The following is a 23,949-nucleotide window of genomic DNA, read 5'->3' as shown; positions in this document are numbered from 1 at the left end:
GCTGAAATGTTGCAGTCCCGCTAAAAATCGCAGATCGCTGCCATTACTAGTAAAAAATAAATAAAAAAATAAAGGCGACATAAATCTTTCCCCTAGTTTGTAGACATGATAACTTTTGCGCAAACCAACCAATATACGCTTATTGGTATTTTTTTTAACCAAAAATATGTAGCAGAATACAAATTGGCCTAAAATGATGAAAAAAAATTGAATTTTAAATTTTTTAGGGGGAATGTTATATAGCAGAATGTGAAGATCAATATTTTTTTTCCGAATTGTTGCTCTTTTTTGTTTATAACGCAATAAATAAAAATCGCACAGGTGATCAAATACCACCAAAAGAAAGCTCTATATGTGGGAAAAAAAGGACATTCATTTTTTTAGGGTACAGTCTCGCACGACCGTGCAATTTTCCTTTAAAGTAATGGAGTCCTGAATCACAAAAAAATGGCCTGGTCATTAGGGGGGAAAATCTTCCGGGGCTGCAGGCATGGTACAGGAGCTGCAGGGGCTGCAATGGTTACGGGCATGGTGCAGGGGCTGCGGACATGGTACAGGAGGTGCAGGGGCTGCAGACATGGTACAGGAGATGCAGGGGTTGAGGGCATAGTGCAGGGGCTGCAGACATGGTATAGGAGATGCAGGGGTTGTGGGCATGGTACAGGAGATCCAGGGCTGTGGGCATGGTACAGGAGATGCAGGGCTGTGGGCAGCATGGTACATGAGATGCAGGGCTGTGGGCAGCATGGTACAGGAGATGCAGGGCTGTGGGCAGCATGGTACAGGAGATGCAGTGCTGTGGGCAGCATGGTACAGGAGATGCAGTGCTGTGGGCAGCATGGTACACTAGATGCAGGGCTGTGGGCAGCATGGTACACTAGATGCAGGGCTGTGGGCAGCATGGTAAACTAGATGCAGGGCTGCGGGCAGCATGGTAAACTAGATGCAGGGCTGCGGGCAGCATGGTACACTAGATGCAGGGCTGCGGGCAGCATGGTACACTAGATGCAGGACTGTGGGCAGCATAGTACACTAGATGCAGAGCTGTGGGCAGCATGGTACACTAGATGCAGGGCTGCGGGCAGCATGGTACACTAGATGCAGGGCTGCGGGCAGCATGGTACACTAGATGCAGAGCTGTGGACAGCATGGTACACGAGATGCAGTGCTGCGGGCATGGTACAGGAGAATCTCCTGTACCATGCCCGCAGCACCTGCTGCGGAGGAGTCTCACTTACCTTGAGGCGCCTTCCATTTAAAAATGGCGCCATTATGTCATCACACATGCGCCGCCTGCTCGGGAATAGCCGAGCGGCAGCGGTGCATGCGCAGTGCGGCCGAGGCCACTTTTTGGGGGACTTTGATCCAACTTTACACTCTGGATCAAAGTAGTGCAGGCACCTTTTCAAAGTCACTGATTTTCTATGTCGCATAGATGGGAATGGGTACCGTTGAAATGAATGGGCTGTGACTTGTCATCCGATTTTGTGTGTCCAAAGTTGCATGATAAGTCGCACTAGTGGAAACGGAGCTTTAGTCTACGTTTCCACTATTGCGATTTAGAGTGCGACTTTGATGCAACTTTGATCCAACTTTACACTCTGTGGATCAAAGTTGCATCAAAGTAGTGCAGGTACCTTTTCAAAGTCGCATCGATGGGAACAGGTGTCATAATTAGTTGCACTAGTGGAAACGGAGCTTAAGGATCTTTTCACACTTGTGCGGCCTAAAAATCACGCAATTTTGAATGGACTTGCCTATGTCTTTGGACCTCAAAATGCATCATAGTCGGACCAAAGTAGTGCAGGGACTACTTTGAAGTTGTTGCAACTTGAAGTCGTACAGATATGAACAGTACTCATTGAAAATCATGCAGTGTGACTTGTCATGTGACTTTGCAGTCCGAAATTGCAGGACAAATTGCATAAGTGTGAAAGGGGCCTTAGTCTACGTTTCCACTATTGCGACTTAGATACAAATTTGATCCAACTTTATACTCTCTGAAACAAAGTTGCATCAAAAGTTGCTTCAAAGTAGTGCAGGCACCTTTTCAAAGTCACTGATTTTCAAAGTTGCATAGATGGGAACGGGTGCCATCCAAATCAATGGGCTGTGACTTTTTATGCGACTTTGTGTCCAAAGTCACATGACAAGTTACACTAGTGGAAATGGAGCTTAAGTCTAAGTTTCTACTATTGTGATTTAGAGTGTGACTTTGATCCAACTTTACACTCTCTGGATCAAAGTTGCATCAAAAGTTGCATCAAAGTAGTGCAGGCACCATTTCAAGGTCGCAAATTTTCAAAGCCACATAGATGGGAACGGGTGTCATTGATTAGTCACAATAGTGGAAACAGACTTAGTGTAGTTGCCTGTACTATGATCATTTTAGACTGTGAGCTGAGACCACAGAGCACTTCCAGCTACACTAACATCCCCCCTCCCCCTTCGTCCAGCTTCCTTCTCCTATGGGAGTCTTCATTCAAAGCCCTGCACAACTATACTGTATATGTGCCCCTCCCCCCCAGCACAGCTATACTGTATATGTGCCCCTCCCCCCAGCACAGCTATACTGTATTTGTGCCCCCCCCCCCCATGTGAATTATTTTCTCATGAATTAGGATGTACAATGCATCCTTACCAGTGTTAATTTCGTCGACTAAAACGTTTTCGTCGACTAAATTAACACAATTTTAGTCGACTAAAATACGACTAAAACTAAAACAATTCAGATGACTAAAATACGACTAAAACTAAAATGGCATTTTAGTCAAAAGACTATAACTAAAACTAAATCGAAATTTGCTGCCAAAATTAACACTGCTGCATGCTCAAAGCTGAATACCATAAATAATAACATATTAGATTTTTCACTCCAGGACCAGCAGTAGTATATAATGAGTTTGGAAATTGTAGAGAAATGCTTAAATAATGCATTACAAATTACAATTGAACTACACCCATTCCATTATAGATGACTAAAATGAGTTTTAGTCGATTAAAATGTAGGGCGTTTTAGTAGACTAAAATGTACTGGAGTTTTAGTCGACTAAATACGACTAAAACTAAAACACTTGCAGAAGACTAAAATGAGACTAAAACTAAAATGCCATTTTAGTCCTAAGACTAAGACTAAAACTAAATTGAAATTTGCTGCCAAAATTAACACTGATCCTTACTGATGAGAGAACACTGGGCAGGAACCTCTGATCAGCCCCTCCCATTCTGTATATGCCCACTGGCTACACAGGAAAAGTGCCCCTCCCTGGAAGTGATGTCACTAGCTTTCAGTAACCACACCCACTTACTTTTCTTGGACTCAGCAGGAAGAGGAACTGAAGTCATGTGACAGCACTGAAAATTCAGGTAGAAAAACTGGGATATTTTCATTTTGACACATAAGGATGAACTCTGTTCACATTAATGATTGCAAGGAGAAGTTAAGGAATAGGCTGGACTTCCGCTTTAAGGTTTCTTGGCTGTCGGTTGGCAACTCTGAGTTTCAGCTCCCTCCATACATTTTCTATAGGATTAAGGTCTGGAGACTGGCTAGGCCACTCTATGAACTTAATGTGCTTCTTCTTGAGCCACTCCTTTGTTTCCTTGGAAGTATGTTTTGGGTCATTGTCATGCTGGAAGACCCATCCACGACCCATCTTCAGCGTTCTGGCTAAGGTAAGAATGTTCTCATCCAAGATTTTAAAATACATAGCCCATCCATTGGCCCCTCAGTGCAGCAAAGTCAGCCTGTACCTTTACCTTTAGTGGGGAAACAGCACCAAAGAATAATGTTTCCACCTCTGTGCTTGACTGTAGGGATGGTGTTCTTAGGGTCATAGTCAGCATTTTTCTTCTTCCAAACACGGTGAGTCGAGTAATTCCAAAGAGCTCAATTTTGGTCTCATCTGACCACAGCACTTTTTCCCAATCCTTCTCTGAATCATTTAGATGTTCATTGGCAAACTTCAGACGGGTCTGTACATGTGCCTTATTGGGGAGGGGGACCTTTCCGAGCGCTGCGGGATTTCAATCCATGGCGGTGTATTGTGTTACCAATGGTTTGTTTAGTGACTGTGGTCCCAACTGCTTTGAGACCATTCACAAGCTCCTCCCGTGTAGTTCTGGGCTGATCCCCCACTTTTTTCATGATCATCCTTACCCAATGAGGCGAAATGTTGCCTGGAGCTCCAAACCGAGGACGATTGATGTGTTTTTTTGTATTTCTTCCATTTGTGAATAATTGCTCCAACAGTCTCCTTCTCACCAAGCTTCTTGCTGATGGTCTTGTAGCCCATTCCTGCCTTGTGCAGGTCTACAATTATGTCCCTGACGTCCTTTGACAGACCTTTGGTCTTGCCTGTGATGGTGAGGTTTCAGCCCTCATTCATGCAAAGGGTGGGTTTGAAATCAGCTGAACTTGCACGATTTCAAACCCCCATTTCAGTACAACTCAGGGGGGGATTTGAAAGACATCTGCGTCGGTTCATGCGCAGAAGTCTATTGAAGTTGCCAAAAGTAGTGCAGGAACTGAAGTGCCGCAAAGTCAGCAACGCACGATTCGGACAGTCCCGTTGCCAGAAACAGTCTCCTATTTGGCATGCGATTTGACACGTCAAATCGACCCAATGTGAATGGGGGGTAAGCTAAGGTTCACAACTGAGGCCATTTTGAAATCGTGCGAGTTCAGCTGAACCATTTCAAGCTGGACTTTCAGTCCGACTTCGGGGGCGATTTCACAGACATCTGTGCGGGTTCCTGCCAAAATTGCCAAAAGTAGTACAGAAACTACTTTTGGGAATCGGTGCAGCGCTGCAAAGTCGGCGTCGCTCCGATTTGAACGATGCCAATGCCGGCAATTGGCTTAGATTTGACATATCAAATCAGACCAATGTGAACGTGGGCTCAATGGAAAGAGATTCTGTGGACGGGTGTCTTTTATACACATAACGGGTTGTCATTAGGAGCACCTTCTTAAATTGACAGGACTAATTTGTGTACCACAGCCAGTCTGTGGGAGCCAGAATTATTGTTGGTTGGTAGGGGATCAAATACTTATTTTACTCACCGAACTGCAACTCAATTTATAACATTTGTATCATGTGTTTTTTTTTCTGGATTTTTGGTTGATATTTTGTCACTATCATTAAAAATACACCTATGATGAAAAAATTATGGAGCCTTCATTTCTTTGTGGACAAACTTACAAAATCTGCAGGGGATCAAATAATTATTTTCCCCACTGTATGTACCAACTACAACCAAACATTATTATTTAGTGTGGTTCGGTCAATTACCAATGCCTTTTGATTAACTGCTATGAACTGCTGCATTTGGCTCTTTGCCCTAATAAATGCCACATGTGTAACCACCCAAAATTGCTAAAAGCTGAAACCTGACCGCAAACTAGGACTGTTAATTGCCTTTGCATTTAAAATGACCATGCCGTTTTCTATACTTGATGCATGTAATATATCAAGTAAACAGAACCATGTACATCCAGAAAATCACAAACAGAAATAAAAGGTGTGATTATTGGTCCCTTTTAAATTCAGAGTTAAATGAACCTTGGTGGACAAGTTGTGGAAGCCTTTCTTTATTGAAATAAATCAGCATGGGTGAGGAGGTGCTGTATTTTATCATGCCCCCAATGAGTTCTGAGTAAGCCTTTTTCAACCAGGGTGCCCAGGTGCCTTGGAGGTTCCTTCAGGGGTGCCCAGGCAAAATGCCTAAAAATTGCCCAAAAATGTATACAAGCTGGCAGATGTGCAAAGCCTGCCTTTTAGATACACAAAGCCACAGGTTTTCATTGTGCACCATTACAACCCTCCAGTCACCGGCGTCCTAACAACCAGTGATGTCATCAATTTTGATAAAAAGGGTATTGAATGCCTGCCAGAGTTGTATAAAGTACTCGAAACCCATACTTGAGTAAAAGTACAAGTGCTCGATCAAAAAGCGACTTGAGTAGAAGTGGAAGTGCTCGATCATAAAGTGACTTGAGTAGAAGTACTAAAGTATTCAACATTTTTTGTACTTAAGTATTGCAAGTAGTTTTTTTTTTAAATTTTGCTACTCAAGTACTGAAAGTAAAAGTACCAGTAGTTTTGAAAAAAAATTGCTACTCAAGTACTGAAAGTAAAAGTACAAGTACTGTGTTATGTAGTTATTAAAGAAAGAAGTCAAAAGTTTGAACATCATATTGTTTTTTATTATTTCAAATGCTGCTTTTATTTATACATACAGTAGCATTTATTTTCGTATGCGCTGATAATACACATGTTTTGAGCTTCATGAAACCTGCCATCTACTGTTCTGGCAGTGGTAATTTTTATAATTGTAACGAGTAACTATGCAGCACAAAAAAAAAATATTGGAGTAGAAGTATTGAAATCATTGAAAAAATGTAGTGAAGTAAAAGTGGAAGTAGGAGAAGAAAATTCTACTCCAGGAAAGTACAGATACCGCCTTTCGGTACTTAAGTACAGTAGTGAAGTAGTTCTACTTAGTTACTATACATCTCTGGTGCCTGCACAGTATCCTTGTTTGACCCTCTCTGTCAACACTGGGGTCACATTAGCTAAGTGATGGAGTGAAACTGAGGGAGAAGAGAAACATAGGAATACTAGTCAGTACCAGTGTGCAAAAGTGTATTCGCTTTATAAGAATAAATCACCTCTAACGTTGGGTGTCCTGCATGTATTGATGCTGCCGCATTATGTAAAAATATTAGAATTGTTTTTTACAAATTTTTTATGGGGTGCCTTGAAATTGTCCATAATTTTAGAGGGTGCCTTGAGATTGTCCATAATTTTAGAGGGTGCCTTGAGATTGTCCATAATTTTAGAGGGTGCCTTGAAATTGTCCATAATTTTAGAGGGTGCCTTGAAATTGTCCATAATTTTAGAGGGTGCCTTGAGATTGTCCATAATTTTAGAGGGTGCCTTGAAATTGTCCATAATTTTAGAGGGTGCCTTGAGATTGTCCATAATTTTAGAGGGTGCCTTGAGATTGTCCATAATTTTAGAGGGTGCCTTGAGATTGTCCATAATTTTAGAGGGTGCCTTGAAATTGTCCATCATTTTAGAGGGTGCCTTGAGATTGTCCATAATTTTAAAGGGTGCCTCGACTGAAAAAAGGTTGCGAAACACTTACATAGAAGAAGAAAACAGGGCGAAGAAGAGTGCTCATTGGTGAGCCAGTCTGAGCAAAGAGGAAACCACTGGCCACTCCAAGACAAATACTCCAATGAAAACCATATTGAGGTACCTTTGTGAAACTTGGTACAAAACGTGCAAAGGTTTTGCCCTTTCAATGTTGGAAAAGCATTACAATAGTAATTTATTCCATGACCTGCAAGATAATCAAAGTTGACACCTGCTATTTTGCATCATTACACCCAATGCAATCAGTGTACAGTAACATGAATACTGTATTTATTAAAAAAAAAAATCTAAAAAAGGTTTTATATGAATGCTCTGCTTAAATATTACTATAAATCACAATCTTTATTCAAAGAAAACATTAGAGAAGGGCATTTAGTATCTTGAAAGGAGAAAAAAAAGCAAGGGAAACATTACGGTTGAGATAAGTATATTAGCAGAGTGAAGACAAGTCTTGGTGACACACATTAATACAATGAGACTATCTACACAATCTGCAAAGGCACACACGTTGTCCAGGGGTCTCAAGTGTGTGTATGCTGCGGTTCAACTAATTGATTGAGCAGCACAGCAGACGTTTAATTAAAGGGAACGAAAGCCCAGTGTCACACAGGAGCAGATGGACTGGGCCCTAATTGGTAATTATCTAGTGCATGCCAGCTGAGAAGTCATTGCATCCAAAGGGGACACAGATTGTCACAACTGACATGTGACAAAGTCCAGGAAACAGAGGGATGTTGGGAAAACAAGAGGTAGTCACAGCAAAGAGAATTAAGGGGGATGGTATCCAATGGAAAGCTCAGACTCAGAAAGCTATGAGATGGGTACAATATGCAAGCAATCCTTATAAGGATAGGTCATTGGTTAACAAAATTGTAATTTAAGCAAATATAGATCACATCAGTGATATACAGGATATATTGCTCTCTTGGCCAGTATGATACAGCCCCAGAGAGATTTCAAATAAGGGTTTTATGGTGTACATATTTACAAGAGTGCTTGAACTGTTATTAGATGCTTGAACCAGTCCAAAAAAAAACACTATTGTATGGCCATATGTTTGCCTACCTATTACTGCAAAATATTCAAAGTGCAGTAACCCATACAAGTCAATTAGTACACGTATTTCACTAATTTGACATGAGTAGACTGTGTAACAACATAGCAGATTTGGTTTAAATTAGAGGAGCTGTGCCTGTTGGAAATGTCCAGGTTTTGGAGGCTGCTGCACACACCTAATGCCTCGTACACCCGATCCTTATTGTTCGCATTTAATTGCATGATACTAATATCGAATATAAACAATGCGTACTAAACGTATGAAATTTTTTCGTACGATTCTGGAAAAGCTCCCTGGTTGCGTAGCTACATATAAAAACAATGGCAGCCAGGCTTTTTGCAGGTTATTTTCGTTTCTGATCAGGCGTGGTCTTTATCGATTTTTAGTGGACGCATACTGTACTGATTAAACAATTGTCGTTCGCTAGGCTATCGTACGACAAAAGTTTTCGTGTTTGTCCCTTTGGATTTTGTTGGATGAAATGTCGTGATCGGCTGTCGAAAGCTGTGTACTAACGATCAGATTATCGTGCGATCAATTCGAAAGCAATTTTTTTCGTCCGATTATCTGATCGTGTGTATGAGGCATTAGGCTCAGTTCACACTGCTGCGACCTGGGATCTGACTTGTAAAACTCGCAAGTCGATTGACACATGAAATCTAATGTTAGTCAATGAGAGCTATCTTAACCGCTTAAGTACCGCCCCACATACATTTACTGCGGCAGGGCAGCCCTTAAGCAGGAAATATCATACCTGTATGTGACTTTTTATTTTTCTACGGCTCTGGGGAACACACGCTCGCCACTGGAGCCCCGCCCCCACTGTGATTGGACACAGCGAGAACCAATCAGCGGGTCTGGTGGACTAGACGTCCACGGGAAACCTGGCGAACGTTCCAAGAGAGGTAGAACGGTGGTCTGCCTATGTAAACGAGGCAGATCGCCATTCTGCTAGTAAGGAAGACAGAGATTTTATGTTTCTGCTAAGCAGGAACAAGGATCTCTGTCTTGCTTCAGTTAAACCATCCCCCACACAGTTAGGAAGCACTCCCAGAGAACACATTTAACCCTTTGATCGCCCCTGATGTTAACCCCTTCCCTGCCAGTGTCATTAGTACAGTGATAGTGCATATTTTTTTTTTTTTTTTTTTAGCACTGATCACTGTATTGGTGTCACTGATCCCCAAAAAGTGTCACCTAGTGTCAGATTTGTCCGCCGCAATGTCGCAGTCCCACTAAAAATCACTGATCGCCGCCATTACTAGTAAAAAAAATAGAAAGTCCATAAATCTATCCCATAGTTTGTAGATGCTATAACATTTGCGCAAACCAATCAACATAAACTTTTTGTGATTTTTTTTTTTTTTTTTTTAACCATAAATATGTAGCAGATTACATATTGGCCTAAATTGATGAAGAAATTTGATTTTTTACATTTTTTTTTTTTTTTATTGGATATGTTTTATAGCAGAAAGTAAAAATTTTTTTTTTTTTTCAAAATTGTCAGTCTTTTTATGTTCATAACGCAAAAATTAAAAACAGAAGAGGTGATCGAATACTACCCTAAAAAGCTCTATTTATGGGGGAAAAGGGACATCAATTTTATTTGGGTACAGTGTTGCATGACCGCGCAATTGTCAGTTAAAGCACCACAGTGCAGTATAGCAAAAAATGGCCTGATCAGGAAGGGGGGAGAACCTTCCGAAGCTGAAGTGGTTAGTTAGCACTACTGAAGTCGCTCCAACTTTATAAAAGGTTCCTGTACTACTTCTAGGTAACTTCTATCCAACTTGTGCCCATAGACTTTAATGGAAGTTGCCTCCAAAACAGATCTTCATCTATTATGATGCAATTTGGATCCGACGTTACAGGAAGATTACCAAGGCATTCCAGAAAGTTGCTTCTAAAGTTGCATCAAGTCATATCAAAGTAGTACTCAAATGTCATCAAGTCGCCAGAAAGTTGCTTGGCAATTGCGTGACTTTCAGGTCACAGTAGTGTTAACCGAACCCAAGTGTCTGCAATTTATAAAGACACATACCCTATATTTCTTTTACACTAATACCCATGTCTATAGAGTGAGAAACAAAACCTCCAGCATCAATGTATCCTTGGAGGAACTACAGCATAGAAACTGTTATTTAACCACTTCAAATCCAGGCCAAGTCTGATACTTCGTTGCTACATGTTAAAATCTACTTTTTTTGCTAGAAAATTACTTAAAACCCCCAATTATATATATATATTTTTTTTTTTTATACAGTATCCCACAAAAGTGAGTACACCCCTCCCATTTTTGTAAATATTGTATTATATTTTTTCATGTGACAACACTGAAAAAATGACACTTTGCTACAATGTAAAGTAGTGAGTGTACAGCTTGTATAACAGTGTAATTTTGCTGTCCTTTCAAAATACGTCCACACACAGCCATTAATGTCTAAACCGCTGGCAACAAAGGTGAGTACACCCCTAAGTAAAAATGTCCAAATGTTTGCCTAATTAGCCATTTTCCCTCCCCAGTGTTATGTGACTCGTTAGTGTTACATGGTCTCAGGTGTGAATGGGGAGCAGGTGTGTTAAATTTGGTGTTATCGCTCTCACTGGTCACTGGAAGTTCAACATGGCACCTTATGGCAAATAACTCTGAGGATCTGAAAAAAAATTATTGTTGCTCTACATAAAGATGGCTTAGGCTATAAGAAGATTGCCAAGACCCTGAAACTGAGCTGCAGCACAGTGGCCAAGACCATACAGCGGTTAACCAGGACGGGTTCCACTCAGAACAGGCCTCGCAATGGTCGACCAAAGAAGTTAAATGCACATGCTCAGCTTCGTACCCAGAGGTTGTCTTTGGGGAAATAGACGTTTAAGTGCTGCCTGCATTGATGCAGAGGTTGAAGGGGTGGAGCGTCAGCCTGTCAGTGCCCAGACCATATACCACACACTGCATCAAATTGGTCTGCATGGCTGTCGTCCCAGAAGGAAGCCTCTTCTAAAGGTGATGAACAAGAAAGCCCACAAACAGTTTGCTGAAGATAAGCAGATTAAGGACATGGATTACTGGAACCATGTTATGTGGTTTGATGAGACCAGGATAAACTTATTTGGTTCAGATGGTGTCAAGCGTGTGTGGCAGCAACCAGGTGTGGAGTACAAAGACAAGTGTGTCTTGCCAACAGTCAAGCATGGTGGTGGGAGTGTCATGGTCTGAGGCTGCATGAGTCCTGCTGGCACTGGGGAGCTACAGTTCATTGAGGGAACCATGAATGCCAACATGTACTGTGACATACTGAAGCAAAGCACGATCCCCTCCCTTCGGAGACTGGGCCGCAGGGCAGTATTCCAACATGATAATGACCCCAAACACACGTCCAAGATTACCACTGCCTTGCTAAAGAAGCTGAAGATAAAGGTGATGGACTGGCCAAGCATGTCTCCAGACCTAAAACCTATTGAGCATCTGTGGGACATCCTCAAACACAAGGTGGAGGAGTGCAAGGTATCCAACATCCACCAGCTCAGTGATATCGTCATGGAGGAGTGGAAGAGGACTCCAATGGCAACCTGTGAAGCTCTAGTGAACTGCATTCCCAAGAGGGTTAAGGAAGTGCTGGAAAATACCGGTGGCCACACAAATTATTGACACATTTAGCTCAATTTGGACATTTTCACTTAAGGGTGTACTCACTTTTGTTGCCAGCGGTTTAGACATTAATGGCTGTGTTGAGTTATTTTTAGGGGACAGCAAATTTACAGTTATACAAGCTGTACACTCACTACTTTACATTGTAGCAAAGTGTCATTTCTTCAGTGTTGTCACGAGAAGATATAATAAAATATTTACAAAATGTGACGGGTGTACTCACTTTTGTGAGATACTATAAATATATGTGTATGTATGTATGTGTGTATATGTGTAGCACCCTCCTAGTCAGGTGCTAGACAAAAGCTTTGGGTTGCTTTCCTGCTCATCAGGGAGCAGGATTCCTAGTTAGGCCGGTTACATGTGTCTAGGCGTGATTCACTTGGTCTGAGGGAGTGTCCAATAGGGGAGCCTGTTGGACAGTGGAGGAAACCCAGCCAGTGACACACAGGCTTTTGTGGCAGTCCCAGTGGGAGGGCACAACAGCGGTGCATCCTGGGATTGACCTTAAAAGCCAAGGGCACATGTGACAGGGTGTCTTTCGGCGGGAAGCCAGGTCCCAGGAGGAGGGTGACGGCTGTCTCTCCTCCTGTCAGGTTGGACAGTGGTCACAGGCAGTTGGCCTAGTGGACCAGAGTGTGGAGCTGAGCTGTGAGGTCCAGGAGAAACTGACGGTGGAGCAGTGGCAGAGGTCCCTGTGAAAAACAGTGTCCGTGAGTACCAGGGAGCTTGCCAGGGGTCTGCCCAGGAAGGGCACCACTCCAGGGAAGTCATTGGACAGGAATCGGCACACACAGTGGGTCAGAAAGGGGGTGCCAAGTTAGACCCTGAAGAGATGCTAAAGTACAGTTCATCAGTTAAATCTTCATCTCAGTGGCAAAGTGAAGCAGCGGCCTTGCCGCATTAAACGCAGGGATAGTTCTAGGAGTATCCCACTCATCCCTTCTCCTATACTATTATAAAATAAAAATACAAAAAACAAATCCCCAGGACTGTTCATTGACTGAGTCAAGTGTAAAGTGAGGAATATTTTACAGACATTGCTATGGGTAACTCAGGGGGATCCGTTTTAAGCAGCTCCCAAGGGAGTAGTGCTATATATTTTTTTTTTAGCAGAAACCCTATAGAATAAAATGATGGGTGTTGCAATTTTTTATGCCACACGGTATTTGCGCAGTGTTTTTTTTTTTTTCAAACGCAATTATATATTAAAAAAAAAAAAACACAATAATAATATTTACCCAATTTTCTTTTGTATAATGTGAAAGATAATGTTACGCCAAGTAAATAGCTACCCAACATGTCATGCTTTAAAACGATGTCTGCCAATGGAATACAGCAAACTACGGTGCTTAAAATTCTCTATAGGCGTCGCTTTAAACACCTTTACAGGTTACCAGTTTAGAGTTACACAGGAGGTCAGGTGCTAGAATTATTGCTTTCGCTCTGACGTTCACGACAATGCCTCACATGTGTGGTGCAATCACTGTTGACATATGCATGCGAGAGTAACGTTTGCATGTAAGCGTGGGGTAACAGGGGCGCTTTAAATTTTTTTTTTTATATTATTATTTATTTTATACCAAACTTTCTTTTTTACACTTTTTTTTTTGGATTAACTTTATTGCTTTATTAGACCCCAAATCTCTCCTCTGGCCTCCAAGGCAGCTGATCAGACACAGATCGATCTGGTCGGATGCTTTCCTGGCCGCTAACGGCTAGGTAAACAAACAGGCAGAACGGGAAGTGACAACATAATTGTTTCTTCCTCTTTCTGGGGTCACAGGGAGAGAACAATGTCAGTTCCTCTCTCTCTGTTCTGTGCAGCCAATGCCACCGGTTGCATCACTTCTGAGCTCCGCGATCAAAGGTAGCGGCGGGAGGGGGGTGGGACCCCCTTTTGCCACCCACAGAAGTGATCGAGTGGCTATTTAGGAACTAAAAACACTTCTGCTACAAAGGGAATCGCTGCAAATTGTCATACTGGGACGATGCCTGTAGGTGCATGCATCATCCCAGTATAACTACTGCAATCCGAGGATGTCCATGGACATCTTACGGGCAGCAAGTAGTTGACCCACCAGTAATTGATAAGATTACCTAAAAATTATTCATAGGTGTCTTTAATTGGAACTAAAGTCCCCCAATAATTGTTCCTGCAGATACAAGACCATACAGTGGAATGAGATTCTTCTATCCTTTACAATCAGGGAAGCTGCCATCTTAGCTGTTTAAACTAAGATTGCCATAGCGTTGCACATATGATAAGTTAGGAGACCAAGCCATTTAATGGCTTGACAGTTTGGTTGAGCGCACAAGCAACCATGACAGTTATCATTCACAGCATGCCTTAAATGTAGCTATTTTAGGAAACAGTTAAATTGATAGTGGTTAGTTCTGCTTTACAGGTGATATTGAAGAAAGGCTCTCATATGTAGAGGATTCAATGCTTTATTTACATAACACAGGTCCTTCCCTTCAGGCAACTCTTTGCATTTTCAACACCTTTGGTTCCTTCTCTGGAGTTAATAATTATTGAAACAAGTCTGATCTATTTCCACTGGACTCGAAAGCCAGGTATCCAGCAATCCCTACCCCACATCACTGGGTTGGCTGATTTAAATACCTAGGCATCAACATAGACAAAGATATCCACAATTACCTTTCCTTGAATATCACTCCTGTCCTGCAGTGCCTGTTGGTTCCCCCCCACCGTACATTTGTTGGGATGCCTAAATCTCCAAACAATGTATTCAAGCCAGTGTCCTTAAAATTATTGGAGATAAATACAAGCACTTAATTTATTTGCCAATATGAAGTGGAAGGTTGGCCCTCCCTGCTCTTTATCAATACAGCTGGGCCTCTATTCTTGTAAAGGTGAGATGGAGGTTTGCTCAAACTGAAGGAAACATAGTTGATAATCTCAAGGCGGCTATAGTAGGATCCTTGGCAGAAGTAAGCCACCTGGTTTTAAGGGGTGCTGAGGCCTACCCTGGGTTCAAATGGTGGTTTCTGAAGCACAGGAAGATTTCGAATTAAATCCCTCAGAATCATAAAGAAAAAGCACAAGGGAAGCCACATGGAAGACCCCCTGAGCAATGGTCTTAATCAAAGATAGCAAGCGCAGAAATCTGAACTATGATAGCGCTGAGAGCCAAACGCAGCAGTAGGAAGGAAAGGTTTCATCTCACAGACAATCTCCTAGGGTGGAAGCCCTGAGACGCACACCAAGTAAGGCCTGCCTTCTACATTCGATGATGGAAGTCTTACCAGGTCAGAGTACCATGTTCGCCTTGGCCAATCCAGAGCAATGATGATCACGAGAATGCCCTTTGTCACAATCTTGCAAAGCAGATAAATAGGGAAGATGTTTAAGGAAAGAAAGTAAAGTCCTTTTCTTGGGGTGCATTATGGGCCACAAGAACAGTATTCAGTTACATTACCTTATGCTGCTACCCTCAGGATATTGGGCACTGGCAAAGCAAAGCTGTAAGAACAGCCCGTTATAACCACTCCCACTTCCAGCATGTCTGTTATGTAAGGAAGTGGATCATAAGAACAGAGGGGAGAAACCTGTGTCCCTTAAAGCGAAGTTCCACACCTTATTTTATTGCGCAATCATTCCCATGGCCAGCCGTACTGCTATTCTAAACGGAAATCATTTTTAATTTTCCTCAATACCTTTTTATCAATTTTTTCCTGCAGCACTTTCGGATCCAGCAGCCTATAAGATTACTTCACAAGATGATTCCCATGGACTCCTGGCATATCTTGCGTGATTTCCTTCCAGGAAGTCCTGTGATTAACAGGTTGCCACGACGGTGCGGGAACTTCAGACAATGCCGCCTTTGGTATGGTAACCTGTCAGGAAGAAACATCACCGCCCAGTGGCATTACTGCACAGGCACGAGATCGGGAGGTGCATGCTGGGTAGCCAGCTGTATTGAATCCTGAAAATAAAGACAAGCGGGCTTCAGATGCCCACAACAGTGATGAACTCTGCCTACCTCTGACATCAGGTTAGTTTAATGATTTAAAAAAAAAAACCCCAAAAAAAGGACCACATAACTGACAGTATCCTAATGTTACAGTAGAAGTGGTAACAATTACGGGGGAGCATTTAGGAAAAAAAAAAAAAATTGAATAGCGGGACTGAAACTCCGCTTTCATGTGCTCCAAGAAAAGGATTTTATAGTAGTCAAAAATCCTGTTTTTAAAAGAATTGTAAAGGGAGAAGGTATTTTTTTTTTTTTTATCTTAATGCATTCTATGGCACTGGAGGAACCAATTGTTTCACTCCCTGGAGAAAGGTACACACCAAGGATTGTGTGGCCAACGGACGTTGAAAGAAAAACCGCCAAAGCTGAAACCTGACCCTTGATGTATTCAAGGCCAGGCGCTGCTTATCCCCTCATTGGAGGAAAGCAAAGATCCGAAGCACCGAAAAGGAGCGAGAGTGAACCCTGAGGGATTCACACCACGCAATGTACATCTTCTAAGTACCATGGGAAATCTTTCTAGAAGTAGATTTTCTAGCTTTTAACACTGTAGGAATCACTGATTCAGACAACCCTCTATCCTTCACCACCTGGCTTTCAACAGACACGCCGTCAAAACCAGCGACTGTAAAGCAGGATGGAAGATTGGCCCTTGCGACAACAGATCATCCCTGAGAGGAAGTCTTCAAGGAGCATCAGCCACCAGCCGTACCAGATCAGCGTACCAAGACTGGCGAGGCCAAAGTGGAGCCATTAGGATGACCGGAATCCCTTCTGCCTCAATCCTGCGCAGGAGTCTCGGGCAGAAGCTTGAGAGGAGGAAAAGTGTAAATCAGACGATACCGACTCCAAGGAAATTGTATATCACAGCGCAAACAATAGTGAATCATGTATAATAATTAGGTGATTACGTTCTACTCAAAAACTCATAAAGTGCACCGTGCAATTATGTGCAAAAAATGGGGCTGGAGTGTAGAAACCATGTAAACATATACTATATAAATAAAGTGCCAGTCCAGATGTAATAGTTCTTTAAGATCTCAGTAGATGATAAGATATACACAGTCCCAAAAAATGTCTCACGAAAGTGCTGGAGTGCCAGGAAGAAAGTGCACAAAACATGCAATCTTTTGTGGTGCAGTGAGCAAGTGCCGGGCCTCCCCCTTTGGGTGTTCACTTACCGGACAATGGTGACCCCTATGCTGTATAGCAATAGAGATCGACAGGGCTTATGTCCTAGTAAGGAACCGGCTATCACAACTCCTCCAAGGCGAATGTATCTCCACAGATGTAAATGCCCCGATACATGTATTGGAGAAAAGGATGCTCACATAGTGTAAATCCGATACAAGGTTTTTATTGTGCAAATAATAGAAATAAACTCACATTTCGTTGCTAAGTTAAAGGCATATATGATAAAATTCTCGTCCTTCCTGGTAGCTGGTGCCGCTAGAACGCCCCGTGGTTTCGGCGTGCGTTCCACCGCACCGGAAGTGACGTATCGCTAGGACGTAGACCGGAAGTGCGTCGACGCGTTTCGCCCTCCTCTTCCGGGCGTTTTCACAGACGTATTTCGAAATACGTCTGTGAAAACGCCCGGAAGAGGAGGGCGAAACGCGTCGACGCACTTCCGGTCTACGTCCTAGCGATACGTCACTTCCGGTGCGGTGGAACGCACGCCGAAACCACGGGGCGTTCTAGCGGCACCAGCTACCAGGAAGGACGAGAATTTTATCATATATGCCTTTAACTTAGCAACGAAATGTGAGTTTATTTCTATTATTTGCACAATAAAAACCTTGTATCGGATTTACACTATGTGAGCATCCTTTTCTCCAATACATGTATCGGGGCATTTACATCTGTGGAGATACATTCGCCTTGGAGGAGTTGTGATAGCCGGTTCCTTACTAGGACATAAGCCCTGTCGATCTCTATTGCTATACAGCATAGGGGTCACCATTGTCCGGTAAGTGAACACCCAAAGGGGGAGGCCCGGCACTTGCTCACTGCACCACAAAAGATTGCATGTTTTGTGCACTTTCTTCCTGGCACTCCAGCACTTTCGTGAGACATTTTTTGGGACTGTGTATATCTTATCATCTACTGAGATCTTAAAGAACTATTACATCTGGACTGGCACTTTATTTATATAGTATATGTTTACATGGTTTCTACACTCCAGCCCCATTTTTTGCACATAATTGCACGGTGCACTTTATGAGTTTTTGAGTAGAACGTAATCACCTAATTATTATACATGATTCACTATTGTTTGCGCTGTGATATATAATTTTCTTGCATTTGTGAATTTTGGGTTACCACTATTTATGAACAGCTGCATTCTAGAAATTTTAAACATTGTCATTAGTTTTTTCACTTATCTTTGCGCTGTATTTGCACTGCACTTTAACCGACTCCAAGGAGCCACTAATGCATCTGTGGTGTCGGCTAGAGGATCCCGAGACCATGCCACAAACTTCTGCACTTTTCTGTTGAGGCAAGAGGCCAACAGATCCACCTCAGGAGTACCCCACTGGAGACAACTGATGAAACACCTCCGGATGAAAAGACCATTCCCCCTGGTCCATGCCTGTCCACTGAGGTAATCCGCCTGTCAATTTTCCACCCCTGGAATGTGCACAGTAGAGAGGGCTGGAACGATCGTTCTGCACACGTGAGAAAGCTGGCTACTTCCCGACCCGCCAGGACACTTCTCGTGTCCCCTTGGTACTTGACATAGGCCACGGCCGTGGCATTGTCCGATTGAATCTGTACCAGTTACCCCTGGAGACGACATGTTCAATGATCCAGACAAAGTCTGATCTCTCAGAGATCCAGTACATCGATCAGTAGCCTGGACTCAGATTGTCTAGAGACTGAGAATTCTTGTTCCTATTCACCAGAACCTCTTTTTGCAGAGATCCCCTGTGGAACTGTGCAAACTGAATCACCTGGAAGGTAGACACCATCAGGCCCAGTAGCCACATGCAAGACCGAAGAGATGACCGTCTGCTGTACAGCAGAAGCTGAATTGCCTCCTGAAAGTTCTGACGTTTTTCCAGAGGAAGAAACAGTCTGGCTGAGGCCAGAGTCAGACCCAGATAGTCCAAAGCAGACTTCTGAAGATTCAGAATCCAAACGAACCCCCTCAGAGTTCACAGAGTAACCTCCAAGTTGTCCAACAGAGCAGTTAAATACTCTGCCCGCAAAAGCAGATAGTCCAGATACCCCAGTACTGCTATCCCCCGCTAATGCATTAATGCTAGCACCGGGGCCAATACTTATGTGAAGACCTGAGGCGAGACCAAAGGGTAGCGTCACAAACTGATAATGCTCCTTGCCCACGGCAAAGTGGAGGAAGCACTGGTGGCCAAAACATATTGGGATGTGTAGGTAGGTGTCCTTGATGTCGATGGAGGCGAGGAAATCCCCTGATGTAGGGACGACACCACTGTGCAAATCGATTCCATTCAGAACTTCTGTACCCGCACAAAGCAGTTTAGCACCTTGTGGTCCAGAATTGGATGCACCCTGCCTTCCTTCCCGGTAACTAAACAGGTTTGAGCAAAAACCTTGAAAACGTTCCGATGTCAAAACCGGAACAATCACCCCTTGAAGTAACAAGTCTTGCACTGCCCCAAAGAGATCTCCTAAGTGAACTGGGGACAAGTGCAGGTTGGAAGGGAAGAACCTGTCCGGAGGATATAATCGAAACTCGATCTTGTAGTCAGAGCAAATGACTTTGTGGACCCAATTCTCCTGTATGAGGGAGGTCCACGGATCCAGAAATCTGTGAAGACGCCCCCCTACCCCAGATACGGGTGAGGGTGCCCCTTCATGCGGAGAAATCCTTGTCCGTAGGTCTGGCAGAACCTGCCGTGGCTTGCCGGACCAGGTCCTCTTAGAACCCCTGGCAGAGGCTCTGAAGGGCTTAGATCACTTGTCTTGAGATCCTGAGGGACGAAACGACCTCTTTTGAGCCAAAAAGAAAGGCCCCTGTCTGCGACAGGACTCGTTACCCTTGGAAGCCTGAGGAAGAGTACTCTTTCCCCATGTGAGGATTTTGGTGATGTCATCCAAGGAAGCTCCAAACAGGCGATCACCCATGAATGGAAGATCGGATAAGCCCTTCTTAGAAGCCTGGTCTGCAGACAAGCATGTCAGCCAGATAATTCGCTGCAGGACCACCGCTGAGATAGACAGTCTAGAAATCAGGGGAGCCATATCCAAAGAGGCGTCACAGACAAACTGTAGCCCTTGGACCGATTAATCCGCCAGCTCCGCAAAGGCAGGGGAGAGCTGTTCCCCCTCCAGGCCCTGGCGTAAAAGTTTTGCCCACTCCGTCCTAGCTTGCGACACCAGGGCAATAGTAAATACTGGCCTAAGTGCCGAACCTGACACAGTGAACATATGGCTGGTCAAGGCCTCTGATCTCCTATCAGCCAGATCTGAGAAGACCGGGGACTCTTCAACCGGGATTACAGTGGCTTTATTCAACCTGGAAACCGGGGAGTCCACTACAGGAGGAACCGTCCATTTTTTAAGGAGGGAATCCTCATAGGGTTACCGCATTGGAAAACGCTTAGGGATTGCAAAGGTGCGTTTTGGGCACCCCCACTGTTTTGTAACAATATTGTCAAAGGCAGCGAGAAAAGGGAACACCTTCGCCACTTTGGAGGACCTGTGGGTGCCAAAGGTGACCGAACCTCCGATGCTGCGTTAGTCGCATCCTGCATCTTTAAGGTTTCCTGCACTGAAACAATCAGCGCATCCACTAGCGCCTTTTACTGCGTGGCTAGAGGAGCAGAGGAATCATCCTCACTATCCGAGCACGCAAGGTGCATGGACACAGACACCGACGGGTAACTCGCATACACGGGGGCCAAATCAGATTCTGGATCTGATGAGACAGAGAAAGCACGTGAAGGAATCCTTGGTGTCCAACGCAGATTTGCCCAGGACCAAACCTACGTTGGACATCAAGGATTCCAAGACAGACATCAGTGCAGTCAGTTGCTGGAAGCTGGAAGGCCTGACAGCCTCAGAGGGGATCAGGTGGTGAAATATGCTCCAGGCACTCCATGAATGGAGAGGGGAACCCACACAAAAAAAGTTTAGAACACTGCAAGGGACACCCCACCGTGCCGGCGGCATCACAAGGTCCAGCACAGAGCACTACCACTGCAACAGCAGACAGGGAGAGAGAAGCCCACAAACAGACTCACCACCATCGGTCAGGTACTCACAGCAATGAACTACACACCATGGGGCGATCAGAAAGAGGAATATACTGGGACTAAAGGCAGAGGAGGGGCTCCCACTGCCGAATCGCCACCCATCCGGCTCCAAAAACATGGCCGCCCGCTATTTTCAATGGGAAACCTCAAAAAAAAAAAACCGAGGCTACACAAACATGGCCGCCGATCTGTAGCATAAAGGCTACAAGAAAATGGCAGCCCCACATGGTTCCCGGGGCCCCAGAAGCGCAAAAACGATCCCAACAGGAATGGGGCCCTGGCAGGTGCCCCCCCCTGGTCCATCCCCTCCCAAGGCTCAATCGTTCACCAACGGTGCGCTCCCCCCCACCCCCATAACCAGTACAACACCCCAGGGGGGAGGAGGAGGGGCTGTGGGCAGATGGGGGGCAAAGGCCTGCAGAAGACCACAGAGAGAGGGGGGGTTCTGACTGGGGGGGAGGGGAGCCTAGGGGTCCGACCATCCTAGGGAGGGGCCCACGTCCACCCCAAAACCCTCCAGGCTTAGAGGGGGGGCAGCTACTTACCAGGAATAGGGTCGGCACTAGGGATCGATAGATATTGTTTGTTCAATGCCAATACCAATATTTTGGTCATCGCGTATCGGTATCGGACAATATTTTCGTACATTAACATTTTTTTTTTTTCTTTGACAGGTACTCTTGTGGAGGGATCTGGGGGTCTAAAAGACAACAAACTCCTCCTGTGCACTTAAAAGCATTAAAAACGCCAAGTTTGGATTGGTGGATTTTGCTACCTTATATTTTATGCATATTCTTACATTTAAATGGACATTGCAAACATTAAATGACACTTGGATCCAGTTACTTGTTAATTGAGTGATTTATTCATAAATCATACATAAAACAAAAGTTTGTTTCGGTTGGGAAGGTAACATGTTTTTGTGTTGGGATCGAATATTTCATTTTCGTTCTTATTTCTGTCAGTTAGGTGTGGTTAAAAAATTCTTACTGCTAGGCTCTTATGAAGTCTTTTCTCTATCAATATACTATACATCAGGAGTTCATTAAGCATAGCAGCTGATTTGGTAAATTCTCTGCACAATTTTTTATACATATATTTGTTCACAATTTGGTCTTTTGTGGTTAGATTTCCTTCATATTTACCTTTTCTATGTAGTGCAAGGGCCTGCCTGATTGCATACTAATTGAAAGTGTTTAGGTCTGACCTCATATTATATGGTTTTGGTAAGTCTAAAGGAAAAAGTCTTTAGAAAATCTTATAGTGTGTATGGCCCATAAGGATGTTTAGAACAGAGAAAGTTGGTAGAATAATGTCCTGGTTAAGGTGTAGGGAAGAAACCTTCTTGGGGAAACAAAAGAGGCCCTAAGCTTTAAAAAAAACCTTGTTCTTGTTTTGAAAGAAAAGACCGGACTCAGGTAAGTATTTGGAGGGGGCTGATCATGGAAGGTTTTTTTATCTTAATGTAGAGAATACATTAAGCTAAAAAAAAAAACTTATGCATCTACAACTACTTTAAGGCTGTCAACCCAGAAAAGTGATGGTGACAAGAAAGGCAACCTCGTGAGTAAGGAGAGACAGAGAAATATTCTTGATAAGTAGAACCAGTTATAGGTCCCACAGGGTCATTGGGGAATGTACAGGAGGAACAATGTGAGTGAAGCCATCTACGAAGACCTTCACTAAAGGAATGAAAAGCAAGCAGTCCCTGAAAAAGAGCCTCTAAAGCCAAAAGTTGATCCTTGCAGGAACCCAAAGCTAAACACTGATCCAGAGCAGACCTGAGGAAAGACAAGATTCATCCCATGGAGTACTTTCTCAGATAGAACTCTCTTGTGTCGCACCAAAAGAAATGGTAGACTTTGCGAAAAGTTGTTTCCCCAGCTTTCAAAAGCATAGAGATGACCAAAACCAACAAGCCCATGAGGGTGTGGGTGAGGATTAGGGGATCTAGAATTTACAATGGAACTGAGTCCAATGCTTTGCCTTGGTCTCGGAGACCTGGGAGAAAAAAGGAAATCTGAGATTAAGTATTTCCAGGCCAAGGCTTAGTCATTTTCGCTCTTCTCTGGGTGACATTCCTGATGGGATGTCTAAGGAGTTGCCTAAAAGCTGTTCTTCCTCAAAGGGCATGCACTATATTTGCTTTAGCACTGCTGATTTTCAGACCATTACTTGAGCTAAGGGGTCCACTGAGTATAGACTCATTCAGGGTATGAAGCATATAATACCTACTACCAAATAATCCAGCAGAGTAGGGCCACAAGCAAGAGCTCCATTTGTTAGTGGATAGAAGGATCCAATAAGACAAACTTAAAAAAACGTTATCCCAATCCATCTGCTTTATTCTAAAAGCTTCCGTTTTAAAAAAAAATAATAATGTCATACTTACCAAAACCATTGCAAAGAACAGCCCCAAAACTCCTCGTCTTGGGTCCCCCGCCTGTGCTTCTGGCGCCTGTCCCTTGGCAAGTGCCCCCCTAACAAGCTGCTTGCTATGGGGGTACTCATGCGTTCCTGCTCCTGAGGCGCCTGTTTGTCTCAGTTCTGCCCCCTGCGCCCTCATTACTGGTTGTGAGTGACAGCCAGTAGCTCCTGCTGCTATCAGCCAATGAGGAGGGAGAGAAGCTGCTCTCGAGCACGTTGCTGGATCGGGCTCAAGTTAAGTATTAGGGGGGCCGTGGCGAGAGCTACACACTGAAGGTTTTTTACCTTCATGCATAGAGTGCAAAAAGATAAAAAAACCTTCACCCTTTACAACCACTTTAAAGCGCTTCTGTGTTCAGACTAGATGTTTAACCACTTGCCACCCCACCCACCGTCAAATGACGGCGGAGCGGTGCGG

The 23,949-nt window shown here is 43.8% G+C and overlaps 1 protein-coding gene across 1 annotated transcript in view; it reads left to right on the top strand.

Moving 5' to 3' along the window:
- The first annotated feature begins 14,165 nt into the window (after window positions 1-14,165).
- LOC309566640 (uncharacterized protein) overlaps window positions 14,166-23,949 on the top strand; it is a 286,877-nt gene continuing 277,093 nt past the window's right edge. The window contains exon 1 of the mRNA XM_082271871.1: window positions 14,166-14,177. The gene's annotated coding sequence lies outside the window, so the exon portion shown is untranslated. The remainder of the gene's footprint in view (window positions 14,178-23,949) is intronic.

The sequence above is a fragment of the Pelophylax lessonae genome, assembly GCF_965119305.1.
Source record: "Pelophylax lessonae genome assembly, chromosome: 11".
Lineage (NCBI taxonomy): Eukaryota > Metazoa > Chordata > Amphibia > Anura > Ranidae > Pelophylax > Pelophylax lessonae.
The sequence above is the reverse complement of the archived record's forward strand: the minus strand, read 5'-3'. Positions and strand labels throughout refer to the sequence as shown.